The 18,540-nt window shown below is 42.5% G+C and overlaps 1 long non-coding RNA gene across 2 annotated transcripts in view; it reads right to left on the reverse strand.

Annotated features, from left to right (window-relative positions):
- Window positions 1-6,714: 6,714 nt before the first annotated feature.
- Window positions 6,715-18,540, reverse strand: part of LOC146811206 (uncharacterized) — a 101,778-nt gene continuing 89,952 nt past the window's right edge. For both annotated transcript variants that reach the window (XR_014965798.1, XR_014965797.1), the window contains exon 4: window positions 6,715-6,778. This is a non-coding gene — a long non-coding RNA (uncharacterized LOC146811206). The remainder of the gene's footprint in view (window positions 6,779-18,540) is intronic.

An 18,540-nucleotide genomic window follows, 5' to 3' on the forward strand; every position in this document is an offset into this window, starting at 1 on the left:
TTTATTAAAATACTCCCTAAGGTAACCCTTAGGTATTTTTATCCCTTTTTTGCACACACTACCCCCACCACTTATCCCGGTACTTTCCCTCCACATACCCGCATGCACCCATCGGCAGCTCTCTAAAAAGATCTCCGCCAAAGAGACCCTTCGGGGGACCCGTAGGGCATTGCACCGCCGGCCCGACGAGGAGCACACGCCCGATGATGAAGCATGACATCCTTCGGGGTGTGTGAGGGCAACAAGAGACACTTTGTTGTCTCCCCCCATCTCTAGTACCTTACCCTAGACCCCATCTCTTCTTTGTTCACCCTCTTAACATTGGGCTGGACTTTGGTTGATTCATGACCATACCCACCCCGGAACAGTGCCTTCATAGTGATTATCCCAAAGCAAAATTACCCCAATATAGTGAATAGCAATACATTTAGGACCATATTTACCTTTCTTATGCAGCGCACCACAGCTAACTACCTTGCTGTGCTGCTTGAAATGTAAAGGGCAGGAATGTGCCATATTTAGCAGTATATGCCACATACCTGTTCTTCCCTAACACTGGGGCACTTTTGGCTGCCTAACGTCAATGCAGGCACCTCTGCATCATGATGAAAGGGTGCCTGCGTTGTAGGAAGGATTGTTTTTGTGCAGGAAGGGACACCTTCCTGCACAAGAACTATTTTGAGAGACATTTTCCTCTTTCTGTGTGCGCTGCAGAATGAGGGAAAATGAGGAGAAATAAAGATATTTCTCCTCGTTGCGCCTCACCTGGGGTGGTGTAGTATTTCAACACATTTCCAGGTCTACCATTTATAGTAAATCTGGGAATGTGCTAAAATCCGTGGATGGATTCATCGGAACACCCATGCTTCACCCATGGAATTCCTTCCTGCGGCAGAGTAATGCAACACAGAAATTTGCGCTCTGTTGCGTTACTGTAGATTTATTAAGCCACTCCGCGGTACACAATGTGGCCTTGCGTGGCTTGATAAATCTCATGTAGGTTCTGCGTCAACCTTGCACCCTCTTGCTTAGCATTATGGTGATGCTAAACCTTGATAAATCTGGTTTAGAATTTGGTGGGCAGGCAACGACGTCACAAACATGATGGATATCCCATCCACCATACTGCAAGTACCCTTGGATCTAATGCACTCGCAATAAAACAGACCAGGTATGTATCTCCTTTGTGGCGGGGTAACCTGGCCACTGAATTCAAAATCAGGCCCTTAGTCACACAAGGTTTGCTCCACTGCAGTCGTTTTTCTCTTTGTTTGGCTCTCTAGTGCTGAATGCTTTTCACTCTTTCCTTAAAACCTTATTTGTTGCAATAACTTTGTAAAGTGTACTGATCTCCCTTTGATGGTGGTATGCATTTACTATGGCATGCATTTCATGAGGGCGATGAGTAAGCCCTTTTATGGAGAACTACAAAGTGAGAACAATGTCTAGTGCAATCCATCATTACCTCTAAAATTGCGAGAACATGCAAGTCTGGGGTGGGAAAGAGAAAGGGTGTCATTTAAGAAACGGCAATCAAAGTAGCATATTGTAAGTACATTTCTACAGAGACAATGTGCAGTAATAGAGGCATCTTAACTAATGAATTTACTAACTTTAAAATGCTCCTTATGTATGAAAGGACAAGTGATGAAATTACACTCAACCCATCCCCCCCCCCCCAGCTCAGAAACTGTTTGTACAATTAGGGTACCCGTTCCTCCCAATGAGAGTCTTCTGTGCAAAGTAGGTCTGTGACCAAGGTGTGGGGAAAAAGTGCCCAGTATGTGGAGGGCTATTGGAGAATAAACCTCATACATGTATATATTTTATTTCCATGCTCATGGTTCCCAGAGGACAAAATGGCTACTGCCATTGTGTAATAATCTTGGCCCTAGACGTCACCTGGGGGCACTTAGGATTTTAAGGAGAGATTCCTCTAGGTTGGTGGTATTTGCTGTTTCAAAATACCTTATGGTTGCCTGGATCTGGCATTCAAAGTGTACCCAAGCAACCAACTAGGAATTGTTAAGGTAGTTATGTAACAAGGATCAGATGAGTTCTTCTCCATTTCACTCTTAATTTAAACTGAACTGCAAGTAGATAGTTCATCATGAAATTTAACCCCTGATATTTATCCATGTATATAAGATAGATCTTTAATTCATACATATTTTAGCAGTGCTTCAACTCAGATGTATAGGTACATGATATACACTAGCCAAAGAGCCAATTTGATGAAACCCTCGCAAATGGATATGGCCCACTGCTACTTTGTTATGTATACACATGTTTATTGCTTTGAACCCATATGTGGGTGTTAGACGTACTAGCCCTTTTATTCTAACACTTGCACAGAAAAATCTGAAAATTGCACATTAAGGTGCGTATTTATAAAAGCGTTGTGTCACTTTTGCACCACCTATAGTGCATGACGCAGGGCTCTCATAAAGATTTATGAAGCCATGCAAAGCCACCCTGCATGGTTTTGAGTGGCCTCATAAATCATGAGTAAGGGGATGCAACTCAAATCTCTGTGTCACCATACAGTGCACCCAGAGGGTTTTCTCGCGCAACACCTTTGGAATTTCACACTGCCCCATATTTACAAATTGATGTAAACCGGTCAAAGCTTCAAATCAGGAGTCCTCCCGAGATGAGTCGTAACCAGGAGAAATATGTTAATTTCTCCTAATGCTTTAGTCTTTCCATGTGTGCAGCATTCTGCAGCACATATAGAAACAAGAAATGACTCATAGGATTGTTTTTTGTGCATGAAGGTGCCTCTTCCTTCACAAAAACAATCCTGCCTGCAATGGAAGCCCCCTTTCACCATGTTCAAACGGTGCATACGTTGACACTAGGCTGCCAAAATGACACCAGTGCAGGCAGAAAAGACAGGAATGCACTGTATTGCTTAAATACAGTGCATGCCTGCTCTTTCACTTTGGCGTAGAGCAGTGCAGCAAGCTGCTTTGTTGCGCTGCCCTTTGTCAAAATGCCATAAATGAGGCCCTAAGTCTTTAGAATTCACAGTTATCTACTAAGTCTTTAGAATTTACTATTTGCACTTCCATTTGGGTGGAAAAGATCCTGGTGAGGACACTAGTTCTACACTTTATTATTCAAACATCTGGACAGGCTAGCGTATAAGGTACCCCAGGAACAGCAGGATGTGTCCCGTGTTTAGTGGAAATAGAGAATCTGCTGATGGGTTATGTGAAAAATTTGGACTTTAGTGCATAATGTTTTGCACTTTGGAAATTTTGTGATGTATGTATATGGCATCTATAGTACCAATTGGTTTTGTTTGTATTTGCACATTTATGATCTTGGATTATCGAAATAAAGTCTTATGATGATGTTGAAACAGCTCAACTCATTTCGCAGCACAGCATTTTGACACCAAGGTTCAATTTTCCAACTAGCATTATAGATCGCATTCATAAGTACCCCAAGTAGTGTGTGACACTTCCATCCATTTCAGGCCTTGTAGTTCAGAACATTGTGCATCATGGTGATTGTAGTTTATTGGCGCTATGGGTTTGGACCTTAACATACTAGTAAAATAGTAAAATGTCAGAATAGCAGGTGTCAAACATGACCTGGCGTTGCCTAGTGGACATGCTCATTTAGTGCGATACAAGTTATGGTGCGTCGCAAGGGTACTCTGTTCTCAATAGATGTCTGGTGTTTTCAGATCTTGCTCTCTAACCCTATAAAGCATCACCAAGCCACAGAGGACCCAATCAACACCAGGGACACAGAGAAAGTGGGATGCATTAGCTATTTTATTACACATTATTTGGATGAGACAGCAGGACCACAGTAGAATGTTGGTCAATCACAAGCATATCTGAATCTGGAAGCTGAGTCCTTGAATTAAGAGCCAGGAAAGAGAAGAATCAAGCAATTAACATTCAATTCTGTTCAGAATCTTCCAGGTGATGTAGATACCCGGCCAGGCGTTACTAAAAGGAAATTACAGAAAATACCAAATAATTGATTTGTGTGAAATAATAGAAGTACATACATACCTAAAGAAACTACTCAATGAAACACCAACAATTTCAGCATCAGTCAGTTCTCATTGCCTCCTTCGTCAACCAGCATTTACATTTTTGTACGTGTGTGTGTCTGTGTGTGTATTCTAACACTCCCATACCAAAACATTTTGATGCTCTTTAGAGAGCACCTACGACCAAAAACATTGATAAACATTTAGCTAGTTTTTGTTGCTTTATTGCACAAAACGCAGTAGTTTTAAAATATTTTTTATTATAGGGGTGATGTCAAACACATACCTTTTTCCCATTATTTCAGGTATACCAAAACTCCTTGAAGTATGGATTATATCCAACTGCAGGCCTTGTCTATGATTTTTTTCCCCTCAACTGTTAGCATACCAGTGATTTTAGACAATTACTGTCTAATCCACACTTCTAAACTTTACTACAGTACTTTTTTAAATCTGAGTCTTCATAAAAGCCCTGAAATATCCAATTGCTCTTAAGGCCCATTGTTAGCTGTTCCTCCTTGAATGCATTTCCAAAAACGTCTAGCTTTACAATTCACAATGCACATCTTAAAACATCAAAACAACAGCATTCACTGAAACGCCGCCTTCTGAACATCATATTTAAACATTTACATCACGTTTTACTAAAGACAAACCAAACCCTAAAATGCTGTACTGAAATAACTGCACTCACATAAGCCCGGGGGTAGTTCTCCGCTTCGCCCACGGAGTGTACATAATGCTGCCTGCTTCGCAGTTTACGAACTAGGCGTAGCAGGCAGCGCTACGCACATGTCAGGGTGAAGCAGAGCTGCGTGCCGCCCACCGCCCGGCTCCCGCCCGCCCTCCTTTTAAAATAAGGTAAACTATGATAAAAAAATACAATAAAATGCCTTACCTGCGCGGCGTCCCGGGGCTCCCTCTTCCTCGTTGACGACAACTTCTTTTCACAAATGCGCATGCGCGGACGCCGGCGCATGCGCATTTCTTGCGAGAAAAGAAGTTGTCAACGAGGAAGAGGGAGCCCCGGGACGCCGCGCTGCAGGTAAGGCATTTTATTTTATTTTTTTATCATAGTTTAACTTATTTTAAAAGGAGGGCAGGCGGGAGGCGGGCGGTGCGTAGTGGGGCTATGCGGAGCGCGTGAGTGTGCATAGATTTGGCCACACTACGCGATGTTCCACGTAGCCCCACTACGCCCACTATGCCCAGGGTTACACTCAAAACACTTTTTTCTATTTAAATTAAATTATATATATATATATCACATATGCTATGTAATCTTGTTTAAAATATCCAATTAATTTACAAAATACATAACAATTGACATGTGGGCTATGTCTGCTGCCCAGATCCTCTCTGAAAGGCCAGAAAACCTAATGGTTATGTAGTACTCAAAGTTGCTTAAAACTTAAGAGACATCGGACCTGAATACAAGTAAGGAGGAACACATTTAATGCATGCTTTATTCATTAATTTCGCTCCACCTTATTAAAACAGGTTAGGTTTTCCCACATTTAGTGATACCCGATGTGGAAGAGCTTGACCTGATTTTTGCAGCATGTAAAACTGACCTGAAAAATATCATGAGAATTTTTCTGTAGTAGCCAAGTCACATTCCCCTTTTTCTCTATGAGGGGAAACATACATGTTGTCCCTTGTTAGAAAGAAAATCCCATCCAATCTATCCACCACCTTCACCCACTTCCCACCCCATGTATGAGATCCTGCATACATTTACCACCTGGTCAGAGAAATAACCCATGCAGTTGCGACTTCCATATGATGTTATAACTAAACAAATTGCTCTCAAATCGTTATTACCCATGCCATGGATCGAAACTGATTTTACTACTTTGTAATGGTGCTATGACGTGAATTAACCACGTGCTAAATCCATTCCAGTACCATATTACTCCTAATTAGTTCCACAGACTGATGTTTCATCAACACCTGCTGTTGTCCACACAAATATTTCACAGTGGCCCATATATTTTCTGGCTCCTCCTTAGAACATCTGTGCACTGAGCCACATGGCTGAAAAGGGCTGTAATCTTTTTTTCCGTGGCAAAGAATTCTTAGAATATAAAACGTATCTATACAAATTCAATGGTACATACACATTGGGTGCAACCAGTTCAATATAATGAAGGTATACAATAGTTGACTTTGTAAATGTGGAAGCAGTGTTTATATTCAAGGTGAATAACACCACTAGTAACAGCGAAGCTCATTGCAGATGAAAAACAATACTCTATCACCACTATGAACATATCACCTCAATATTAGCATGTGCTTGGGAAATGCATCTAAAGTAAGTTAAGAGTAATCTTCTAGGAGACCACAAAGTTTACACTAAATGTAGATTATTGTGGATTGGGTGAGAGGATTGTTTCTTGCTCTGAATTGTTAAAGTCCAGAACTGTGTCACATCACATCCATGGATCCAGTGACATTAATTCATACAGGCTGTATTGAAATGTGTTTTTCTTCAATCAAGTGGTACTGTGAACAGAGCTCAGCAAAGTGAAAACAATACCCGCTCCAGCTCTGGATTTAAACCAGTGAATATGGATGCTACCTTAAACAGTGCATTGTAATACACATAGTAAAATAAAGGTTTTTTACCGGCACTCAGAAGCTCTGCAGAAGGAAAAGTAAAGGAACAAGTTAGAATCAATGTCACTTCACAGACATAAATAATTTTGGAAATATGGTTAAAAGAAACGTTTATTTTACCAAGAAGCCTCCACTGTGACCACCCTGTAAATGGAAATATTAAGAGATCAGGGTCATTGACAGAAATCCTTACTTGTGAAATCTATTATAAAACAGACACAATCTTTGTTTTCCTTACACTTCATTTAAAGAATTATCGTCATATTAAGTGTGGCTTTCAAAATGTATTCCCATCATAGAAGCAGTTTCCAAAGTGGGACACACAGACCTATTCCTTGCAGCATAAAATATCATTACACTGTTGCTGCTCTTTCATTAAAGATGATACTCTTTGGTCCTCTTCCTTTCTGTATGTACTTTGTGAGAGGTTCACCAAAGCACCATTAGCACCCTTTCCTGTATCCACCATCTCAACAGGCCTTAACAAACCTTGAATTTTGACATTTTTCTCTTTTATACTTTAAATCTCACTGATTAAGAGACCAAGAATCTGAAAGTATTCAGTATTAAACACAGAGGAGCAATTGATGTACTCTATTAGACCACACTTTATTATTCTTACAAGGCCTGTGTAGACCTTCATTTTGAATCTTCCTTATATCTTGTTCCATGGTGAGTGCATTTTGTGCTGGTGCCTTGCACATAGCAGTTTTGGTACTAGAAAAGAACTGGTCTTTAAATAGTAGCCCATTTTCCTACATGGAAATCAAAGTAACCATTTTGTGATAATAAGAGCAAAAGCCTAGGAAAGGAAATAATAGCAATAAAGCCAAACAAAATGATCCTATTGTCCTTCAGAAGATCTGGAGGCGTTTAGATTTTTAAAAGAAGAAATATTATTCATTAAGTGCTACTCAAGTTAAACTTGATGCCATATAATGGACTCTTCTGACACTTATACAGGTCCCCTGAAAAAGTTTGGGGCATATTTATGAGAGGCTTGCATCATGTTTTAAAGCGTAAAGTCATACATCTGTGACGCATTGCTCCAAGTAAGATTTATGAAGCCACGAAAAACCACTTTGCATTGTTGTGAATAGTTAAAAAATCTGGAGTTGGGCAACGCCGCACACATCGTTGCGTTGTCATAATCTGTGCGTTCCATGGGCATTGCGGTGGATGCTACCAAACAACTCTCATGTTTTTTCACGCATTCCCAGATTTACAAGGACTTGTAAACCTGGGAATGCACCAAAGTCTTATGCCTCTCCAGCTGAGGTGCAATGAGGAGAAATAGCTTTATATCTCCTTGTTTGTTCCTCTTTCTATGTGTACTGCAGAATGCAATAGGACCATGTTTCTATAGAAAAAGCATTTTTTGACTTAGCTATATCTTTGGCACCGCTTGAAGAATCTTCACAACATTTTACAAAAAATGTCTGTTGTAATTCTGGTTGAGCATGGAACAATTTGGGGTGTTTCATCAAGCAGGGGCTGAGAAAAAGGAAGGTTACGAAAAGTAGGTTTCCCATGTTAATTCCCATTGAGTCTTAAGACACGCCTGCAGCTCGAACCACTGGACGGAAAAATGGGTGCATGAGTGGCTGAGTGGATCTGAACTGGGTTTATAAGTGTCTCAGAGGATCTACAAGTGGATTCATGAGTGTCTGAGCACATTTGTGAGTGGGAGCGTCAGTCTCAGAGTGGGTCTGTAACTAGACTTGTGAGTGTTTGAGTAGGTCTGTCAGAGGATTAATGAATGACTCAGTGGCTCCTTGAATGGGTGTATGAGTTTTGAGTGGGTCTGTGATTGGATCCTCGACTGTTGGCTTAAGGATTTGTGATTAATCATGAAATTGTCGTGAATTAGTCGCAATCACTGATAAACAAATTAGAATTTCCTTAATTTTCACAACAACTACTTAACAGACTTATACCGGATAACTGAAAGCATGATCTGTGAATCAAAATCTACCTTCCTTTCAAACTCGGTGTAATTCTGTTGATGAAAAAACTCTCAGAATTGTTTGTGTGTAGGAAGGTGCACAAAAACTCTTCTGCATGCAACAAAGGCACCCTAGCACTATGGTGGAAAGGTGCCAGCATTGGCGCTTGGCAGACAAAACAGCACCAGTACAATGGGTAAGGATAGAATTGCGCTGTATTGGATGAATACTGTGCGTTTCCACCCTTTACCTCTGGTGTGGCGCAGCAAGGTGATTAGCTGCACAGCGCTGCATCACAAACTCTATAAAATTGCCCTTCTACTGGATAGTCAGTCCACAACTAGAGTGAGGATCTCTTGAGCTCTTGTCCAATAAGTGTGTATTCATGTGCTACAAGAGACCTCACTCATTTGAAAAGGCCACTGGATGATGCAGTACTTGACATCAATCTTGTTTAGATGAACAACATATTATTTTAATTACATTATTTTTATTCTGTTTATAAGTGAAATGATGAACAGAGTCACATCCACAAAGGGCCAGAATTTTGCGGACAGAGATGAATCCATTGGTATAACAGACTACATTGCACCTACCATAGCGAGGGTCCTCTGCCCACCAAGTTTAGAGGTGTCCGCCAGCCCAGCAGGCATTTCTTAACATTGTCAAGAACTGCTGTGGCAGCAGTCCCTGTTACAGTATTAAAATTATGTTATTCTTCATTAAACTTTTTACATGTTTTAGTTTTTTCAAAAAAGAAATCTCAAAGCAGAATTTTGTCTACCGCACGTTGGGAGTTGTGTCCTATGCTACGGGGGTCATTTTGCAGTTATCACTGCCACTTATTACCAAGCTTTACTTGGTGGTTAGAGACAGTGAAAACTGTCCATTTGACTCTGAATCTGGTGGGCAGTCGAATTGCCAAACTGTAGAAATTTCTCACTCCATTGGGCCGTCAGAAGAGCACATCAGTGAAGCTCCATCTCAATTTTCTAAAGCAATATAGAAAAACAGCTGTAAGGTATTCTACTAAATTTGACAGAAATATATATCTTTACCTATATCTATATGAATATATATCTATATGTCTATATATTATCTCTCTCTCTTTGTCTCTCTCTCTCTATATATATATATATGCATATATGTGTGTGCGACATAAATCCTGTCTTTAGTAAAATGTATTTCAATTTCTATTTTATATAATGTATAAAATCAATTTCGATAATTTTATAAGGAAGGAATATACAGTAATTGCACAGGTAGCATATGTGTATACGTTATGCAATTTTGTTTTGTATTTAATAAGAGAACAAAGAAAATGGAAGTATTTCTTTTCAACCCGTGCCTATGTGCGTGGTACCCATGGCAGTATAAAGTAACTTTGTAATGGCGTCTACGCTTTGTGAGCAAGGTGGTTATGCCATCGAAATGCCATAGGTTTTAGGGACGTTATATAGTTAGTTGGATATTTCACTCATACAAAACCAAAGAAATTCGGCCATTATAGGTAGTAGAGCTAACTATAACTCACACCCCCGCAATGCACTGCTGATGACGTCACATACTACATCACTCATGACATGGTCAGTGACATCACTGATGACATCACTGATGACATCTCAAATGGCATCACTGATGCCATCACATATGACATCACTGATGACATCATCCAGTGAATGTGTGTTTCTTTAAAGTTTAAATATGTTTTATATATATATATATATATATATATATATATATATATATATATATATGAGATACCGGAAACTCCCACAACCTCCGAACGGACGGCGAAGAAGGAGAGACGGACCACAGGAAACTTCAGGCAAGAGTATTTATTCGACCAGTTCTCAGCAAAACATGACGCGTTTCGGGCTCAAAAGCCCTTGTTCACATGCCAAATACATATATATATATATGCTAAGGTGTATTGAAGAATGAGTGGGTGTATAAGTGTCTGAATGGATGATTTAGTAGGTGCATGACTGATTGTATAAGTGACTGATTAAGCGTATCTTACTGAATGCATGGGTTAGTGAGTAAAGTGTGTAAATGTCTGTATCAGTCTGTCAGTTGGTGTATAAGCAGCTGCATGCGTTGGTGAATAGCTACATGAGTGTATATATGGGTAATTGATTGGTTGTCTAAGTATATGTATGGGTGCCTGAGTGTTTGTGTGGGTGGCGGGTGAATCTGTACATAGATGTGTGAGTGGGTGATCAACTGGGTGTATGGATTCAAGAGTGCATCTGTGATGGACTGTATGAGTATGTGAGCATGTGGATGGGTGTGTTGGTGACTAAATGAATGGCTCAGTGGTACATGTGTGAGTAATTACATATGTGAAAGGCAGAATATGTGAGTGTTGGAATATATAAATGACTATAAGTGAGAGTGAGTGAATGTGAGAGTGGCTGTATGGATGTGTGCTTGTATCAGTAATTGTATAAGAGCATAAGTATGTGTTAATATCTGTTTGAGTAAGTGAGGTAGTGTGTGTATAACTGTATAGGTGAGTAAATGGGAGTGTGATTAATTATTTGCATGACTGACTAGGTGTCTGAGTAACTCTATGGATGAGTGGCAGTGTGTGAGTGTCGATATAGGTGTATGAGTGCATATGATAGTCCTGTACTGATGAGTGACTGAAAGTATGAGTGACTGTATGGGTGAGTGAGTAGGTTGGTATGTAGACCTAAGAATCAGTGAGTGGGTATGTAGTTATTGGTGTTGGAGTGTCTATGGTTTTGATATTGTAGTCTGTATTTTGGAGTGGGCGTATCAAAGATTTTATTAGGGTTTGAGGAGGTGCATCAGACTATCACATGGATGATGTCATCAGTGATGTCATTTGAAATGTCATGAGTGATGTCATGAGTGATGTCACTGACCATGTCATGAGTGATTTAATATGTGACATCATCAGCAGTGCATTGCGGGGCGCGAGTTATAGTTAGCTCTATTAAGTATAACGGAAAAATTTCTCTGGTTTTGTACGAGTAAAATGTCCAACTAAATATAACATCCCTGAAACCTATGGTTTTTTCAGTGAATTTCTAAGGTTTATTAAATGCTAATTTCTAACTATAATGTGCCTGAAACCTATGGTTTTTTCAGTGAGTTTCAAATGTTTTTTAAATGCTAATTTCTAACTATAACATCCCTGAAACCTATGGTTTATTTAGTGAATTTCAAAGGTTATTTAAATGCTAATTTCTAACTATAACCTCCCTGAGACCTATGTTTTTTTTAGTGAATATATATATATATATATATATATATAGAGAGAGAGAGAGAGAGAGAGCGAGAGAGAGAAAGAGAGAGAGAGATGTATATAAATACACATTTAGAAAATAGGAGAAGGAAAGAAATTAGATCAGAAAAATACTGCCACTTCCAGAGCAATAAAACCAGTGCAAGAGAGCCATTGGCTGAAGCTCTCTGTTTGTAGCCATGATGCCATTCAGTGTGGGGCAATGGGTCGCTGATTTCAGACACTGGTTTTGGTACCAAATGAGTCCCAGCACTTTTCTGATCATAGGCACATCCACTTGAAAATAAGAAAACTTCAGGGACAGGACTGGTGGGCCAGTTGTCCAGTTTTCCAATTTTACCAATGGTTTCTTTCCTTCTCACCCTTTTATTGTAATTGTCTTTAGAGCACACTATAGCTCCCCAGAGAGCGCTGAAGGCCGCTTGCCTGCAATTTATTTAATCTGCCGTGCATCGCATCCTGCGAAGCCACAGCCTTTAGTCCAGGCAGCCGTCATGGTATGGTATTATCCATAATTACACTGTTTTACCATTCCAAGATGATCAACACATTGGTTCGTGGTGGCCAGGGCTTTATGTGGTGAAAAATGAGGTGGAGTTTCGTAAAGGAGAGTGGCCTTTGTAATTATGGGTCTGACTGATCTTCCTTTCACAACTCATTCCTATGCAGTCTGTTAGACACTCGTGCCCTTTTTCTCTTCAAATCCTTAGAAATCCCCATGTGCACATCTTACACCCTATCTCTTTCCTCTTCAACACCATCCTTTCACTCTACTCTGCCTGTATACTTCTTCAGTCTCTATCACTTTACCATCCCACCACACACATACAAATAGCCCCCACTCACCTCTAGGCACTGTATTTGCCCATATTTTGACCTTTGTTTATCTCCTTCACACAAGTTGCAAAGAATCACGGTTATGCAACAGACATACGTGACTAATAATATTTGCTCTCTGCAGAGAGGCCAAGGATTGGATGTCCATGTATTGTGAGCACCTTTTCACCCACTTACAGCCCCTGTGAGGAACTCACACTTTCCTCAGCCTCAACTGCAAAACTATCAATCGTAGTCCATTATAAACATACAGATGCAACTCAGCTCAAAGTTTACAATATACAGAGTATTATACTTTAAAAAACTACAGAAACATAACATAAAAAATAACAAAAACTTGTAGTGAATGGACGATAAAGTAAAATATGTAAAATATCAAAAAACAGGAAATAAGTTGCTGACTTCGATTACAATACCATGTTTTAAATTAATTGCCCAGAAATTGATCAGTGTTTTTGTCTGTAAAGATAAGGGCATACCTAAAGGCCCCAGTGAGGACCCATTTCCATGTTAGCGTTTAATCACTACCAGGTCTGAGACTCAGAGTTACTCTGCCCTCTTAAAGCTCTGGTGGCAGCCATGAAGGAACTTCAAAACTATCAAACACCATGCACAAAACCATTGTAAGATGCCTACCTGCAGATAGGTTTATTTGTATTTATTGAAAGCTCATGTTTTTCCTATGTATATTCTTTCAATTTATCTTGCATAAGTTGTGGAGTCTGTCTGGAAACTTTCTGTTGCTGTATGAGGGTGGGAATGCACAAATGAGTCAATGGATGGATGAATGCATGAGCGCTAAGTTGGGCAACAGAGTGCTAGCATGATGACTTTTTGAAAGCCTAGACTCATTATTTCTTAGGAGGCAATAATTTAAAAGACAGGCGTACTAGCATCCACAATCCTTTTATTTTGTTTTTGAATTTTAGATTTCTTTGTGTTTTCCTCTTCTCTCAACGCCACCCCTATTTTAACAACCCCCCTGCACACACACTTCTTCCTACGTTCCTCCTCTTCTCAGCTCGCTCACCCCTACCTCTCCCCTCTTTCACTGTGTACTCTGTGTCTCGACTTCCTTCCCCCGCCCATGCCCAGCCTCTTTCATCTTCCCCTCCCACGCTGCCTCCCCTCTGCCCATCCATCCCTTACCAGCAGCTGGTCCAAGAGAAGCTACTGTCTCCGGTGCTTGGCCTGGAGGGATGCTGCTGTGCCCAGACCTCCCACAACAGCTACTGCACACCCTCACCAGCGACTGACCTTCCCTCCCCCCACCCGCCTCCCGCCAGGGTACCCGGGGGAAATTCTTCATCCACCGCCTTTGTGCACTGCGCGGACGTCGCTCCATTTCTTATCTCTCCTGCAGCTAGCTACCTGATGACTCCAGGGGCTGGAAGCATCTTCAGCGCCACCCCCTCACGCACTGACACCATTTATCATCTTAGCTAGAAAGAGCCGAGAAAACACAGCCCTGGGGCACTTTCCACAACTTCCAGGTCAGAAACTGATCCTGTGGCAGACAACCACTAACTTTTAAACAATTTATATAGCGCCAACAGAACGGTATCTCAATGCGCTGAGAGCTGACGTTAGCACTAAAGCACTTTGGTGCTTCGTGAGCCGCCACAGAATGGCAAGTTGGCTGGATTCCAATCTGCGGTTGTATCAGCACCTCCGCAGCAGGCGCAATAACCCAGCTGGCATCCATGAACGATCTCTCCTTTGGTTAAGTCATTACTGAAATTAGTTTCATATCACATCTGTAGACAACACATATCCACATGTTACTGCTTTTCTTCCTATAAAGCCCTTGTCTTTACTACTTTACATAAAAAGCACTCTCCTCCCTAGTGCTCAACTCCACCAAGATCCTCTACTTCCCAGCTAGATCAGCCTCCTATGCACTTGACTGACATCTTGACAACATCCAGGAACCTTGGAGTACAATTTAACGTCAAATAGAGACTGGCATCATTCTCCACAAGAACCTTAACAGAGTCATACCTTCACTGCTCAATAACGAGAACATTTTCCAATATCTCCTTTTTTATGCTAACTTGCTACTGATAAATATAGTGGTCTCCAGTAGGCTGGACCACCACAATTCCCTACTGGTGGAATTTTCACATATTCATTTTTTTCTCCCTAATCATATTATACATTATTTCAACATGAATCTTCAACGTCTGCCAAGACACACACAATCCTCATCACACCAACATCAAGTAAGTGGACAGATGGCAGACAAATCACTTGCATGGTACAGTAAAAAGAATCCAACCTGGTGTCTCAAGCCATGAACAGTACATCTCCATCCTACCCCTCACAATTTATGAGGCAATGCCTTCCATTACACTCAGCCAACCTTTACCTGCTTACTCAAATCCCCCTTTGCTCCTCCTAAATTCATATATTTCAAGCTCTCTGACACTTCATTGAAACATTCATTCTAGCTTCAAGCCATCCCCTCCCTCACCTAGGTAACAAACTCAAATCATGTCCACCTGGTTCAAGAATGATAATGCCAGAATAATCTCTCTCCTCTTCCCACAAATACTGCATTGCACAAATATATACCTAATGACAATCTTAGTCAACACATCTACCAACACCTCCCACACATAAAGTTCTTTAGGGGCCCATTAAAGGATATGAGAATACTACAATGCTCATTGGTTAGCCAGAATGCCCTTATTACGTTGTTTGTCTTGTAGAGCATGTATCTGGAGATCACCCACCTGGCCTCTATCACCACAATTTCTTTGAGTTACCGAGCAATGCTGTGTTCTGGTCTTTGGCACTGCATTTCCAACTATGCACACAACTTCTGTTAGGACAGGTATCTACTCCAGTCAACTAATGGGCAAAATAAAATAAATACTCCTGCTTTCTACCACAGCAAATGTATGCGTTTCCACAATGGAGCGCAGCCTGTGGAGGACACTTCTGCAGGCGCATCACCAAGAAACAGTGAAAACCCTGTAAGCATCAAACTTGCAAATGCAGAAATTCCATTGTACGTTAGTTTTTCTGCTTTCATAAGTGCATCTCAGATGCCCCTCACTCCACCTGGCCAGGTGGCTGGGCTGATATTTATTCTACTCAATAATATCCAACAATGCTGGGTTGATGTGTATCAGGTCTGACATATCCCTCTCAATTACGCGTTTGTCCCCTTACCAGATACTAATGTGCAGATGTTGATTCTTACAGAACCAAAATCCACATGTTGATCAGTAAGCCTGCTGAAGTTTATTGTACAAAAACCAGAGGAGTGTCGTTAGCTGTGAAAACTCCTAAATGCAATGTGTACCGGAATAGAAATTACTGTACAATATCTCAAATGACCAGTCTACGCAACAAGTTTTTCTCTGCACACTTGCCCCTGACACACATGCATTCTCTCTACATGCCCCCCAGACACACATGCAGTCTCTCGACATGCCCCCAGACACACATGCAGTCCCTCAACATGCCCTCCAGACACACATGCAGTTTTTACACATGCCCCCTGACACACATGCAGTCTTCACGCATGCCCCCTGACACATGCAATCTTCACACATGCCCCCTGATACACATTCAGTCTTCACACATGCCCCCCTGACACACATGCAGTCTTCACTCATGCCCCCTAACACATATGCAGTCTTCACACATGCACCCTCTTGCTTTGAGCATGCTGAGCATTTCAGATCTCACGCTCCATACTGTCAGGAGAGTAACACACAATGAGAGCAAACCCTGCAGAATGTGAAGAAGGCCCCCTTAGTCTCCCATATCGCACAGATAATCATTGGCCTTGGCCGAATGAGGGCCACTGAAGGATCTGGAGGCTCCTGGAAGCTGTGCCCTTTGTACACTCCAGTCTCTTACACACGTCTACACATGCTGTTTCTGCAGATGTCCCACACACTTTCCCACATTATCTCCATACATACCCTAAGCACCACTACCTACATTGCCTCTACTCGTGCTTCTCTCTGTATACCCTTGTCACACACCCTCGTACTGCCTCTACCTGCCCCTAACTCCTTAAACACACTGCCTTTATACCTCCCTCATACTGCATGCACCTGCCCCTCACACACCTGTTCACACTGCCTCTACAACTCCCTCACACTGCATGCACCTGCCACTTGCACACCTGCTCACACTGCCTCTATACCTCCCTCACACTGCATGCACCTGACCCTCGCACACCTGCTCACACTGCCTCCACATCTCCCTCACACTGCATGTACCTGCCCTCGCACACCAGCTCACACTGCCTTTACATCTCCCTCACACTGCATGCAACTGCCCTCACACACCTGCCACAAACAGCCTTTATGTTTTCCTCACACTGCATGCACCTGCCCCTCGCACACCTGCCACAAACTGCCTCTACGTTTCCCTCACACTGTATGCACCTTCCCCTCGCACACTGCCTCTACACCTGCACACACTCCATGCACCGGCCCCTAGCACTCACACTGCCGCTACATGTCCCTCATACTCCTCACTCTGTACGCACCTTCAACTCGCACTCTTACTCATAATACCTCTACACGTCCCTCATGCCCCTGCACATTCTGCCACGGCAAGCACCAGAAGCTTGCAAGCTCGGGTGACATTACCCCTCAACACTGCTCGCAGACTCTGAGTTATGGTAAAGCCTGTTCACATCAATCTGTACAGATAGAAGAGCGCAAACATGAAGTCATCTCCAGACAGAGTGGCGCTTCTGAGAAGAAGAAGGGAGCGCTGCTGCGAGCAGTCACGGTAACCTCTGCTGCCCACCCACAGCTGTGCGCCCCACACTGCCCGCCGCCCCGCAGCTAACCTTGCCCCAGGATTTACCTGCACACTGTGATCAGGTTCTTCCACTCCACTGTCGCATTCCTGCTGATGCTCTTCTTGCGGAAGAAGCTGAGGCTCAGGGAAGCCATCTCGGACCACAGCCTTTGCTTCTGGCGCTGGTGCGCTACCTCCTCCCTGGCTGGTGGAAGGGCGTGCTCAGCCCTGCAGCCCCTCCATGCACCTGTACTCACCAGCCACGCGTCCGGAAAGCGCGTGATACCTCAGCGCTGAGAGGCAATGGTTAGCGCGAGGCGGGGGCTGGAGTGGTTCACTGGTGTTTGCAAATGTTGGTGGAGCCCCCGCCGAGAGCTGCTTCGTGCGGGCTCCCACCCGCAGCGCAACACAGACAGGTTCTTCTCTGATGCCCTCTCTACATACCAGCTAATTCCCGGGCCTTGCCAGGTGTCCCTCCTCAGCACTCAAGTGCTTTTTCACTGTTATCACATCCAAGCAGCAGGGTTGAAACACAGTTTTGAGTGAGCTACCTTTCAACAGCATTAGTGATGCACTAACCGCTCAACACATTCAATGTCTACCACAAGCAGCCCAGGATCCTACTGCGGGCAGGTCATCTTCGCTATACTGATAAGTTGGCAGTTATTGAGTACTGTGCTTGCTCTGCAAGGGTCCAAATACTGAGGTTGCTTTTTCATTCTGGGATTGCCCCCGGGACATGGCCCGCCTGGGGGCCTCATTAAAATGAAGCACGGGAGTCTGCACTTCATTTTAAAAAAAAAGTTTAGTTGGATTCGCAACCCCCAACGTCAATTCCACCGAAACTATTTAAAAAAATATTTTTGGGGCCCTAGGGGTCCTTGTGGGACCCCCTGAGCAGGCCTAGGGGGTCAGGGTGTTTCTACCCTGCTTCCTTTTCTTCTTTTTTAACTTCTTTTTCACTGTTTTCTTGTAACTCAGGTCTACTTCCTGGTTTGGAGTGTTAGCAGCCAATCAGAGAGAAGCTCGTGCCTGGGAGGGTTCGCGAACCCTCCTCGGTGCTCAGATATATG

This window comes from Triturus cristatus, chromosome 7, assembly GCF_964204655.1.
Source record: "Triturus cristatus chromosome 7, aTriCri1.1, whole genome shotgun sequence".
Classification (NCBI taxonomy): domain Eukaryota; kingdom Metazoa; phylum Chordata; class Amphibia; order Caudata; family Salamandridae; genus Triturus; species Triturus cristatus.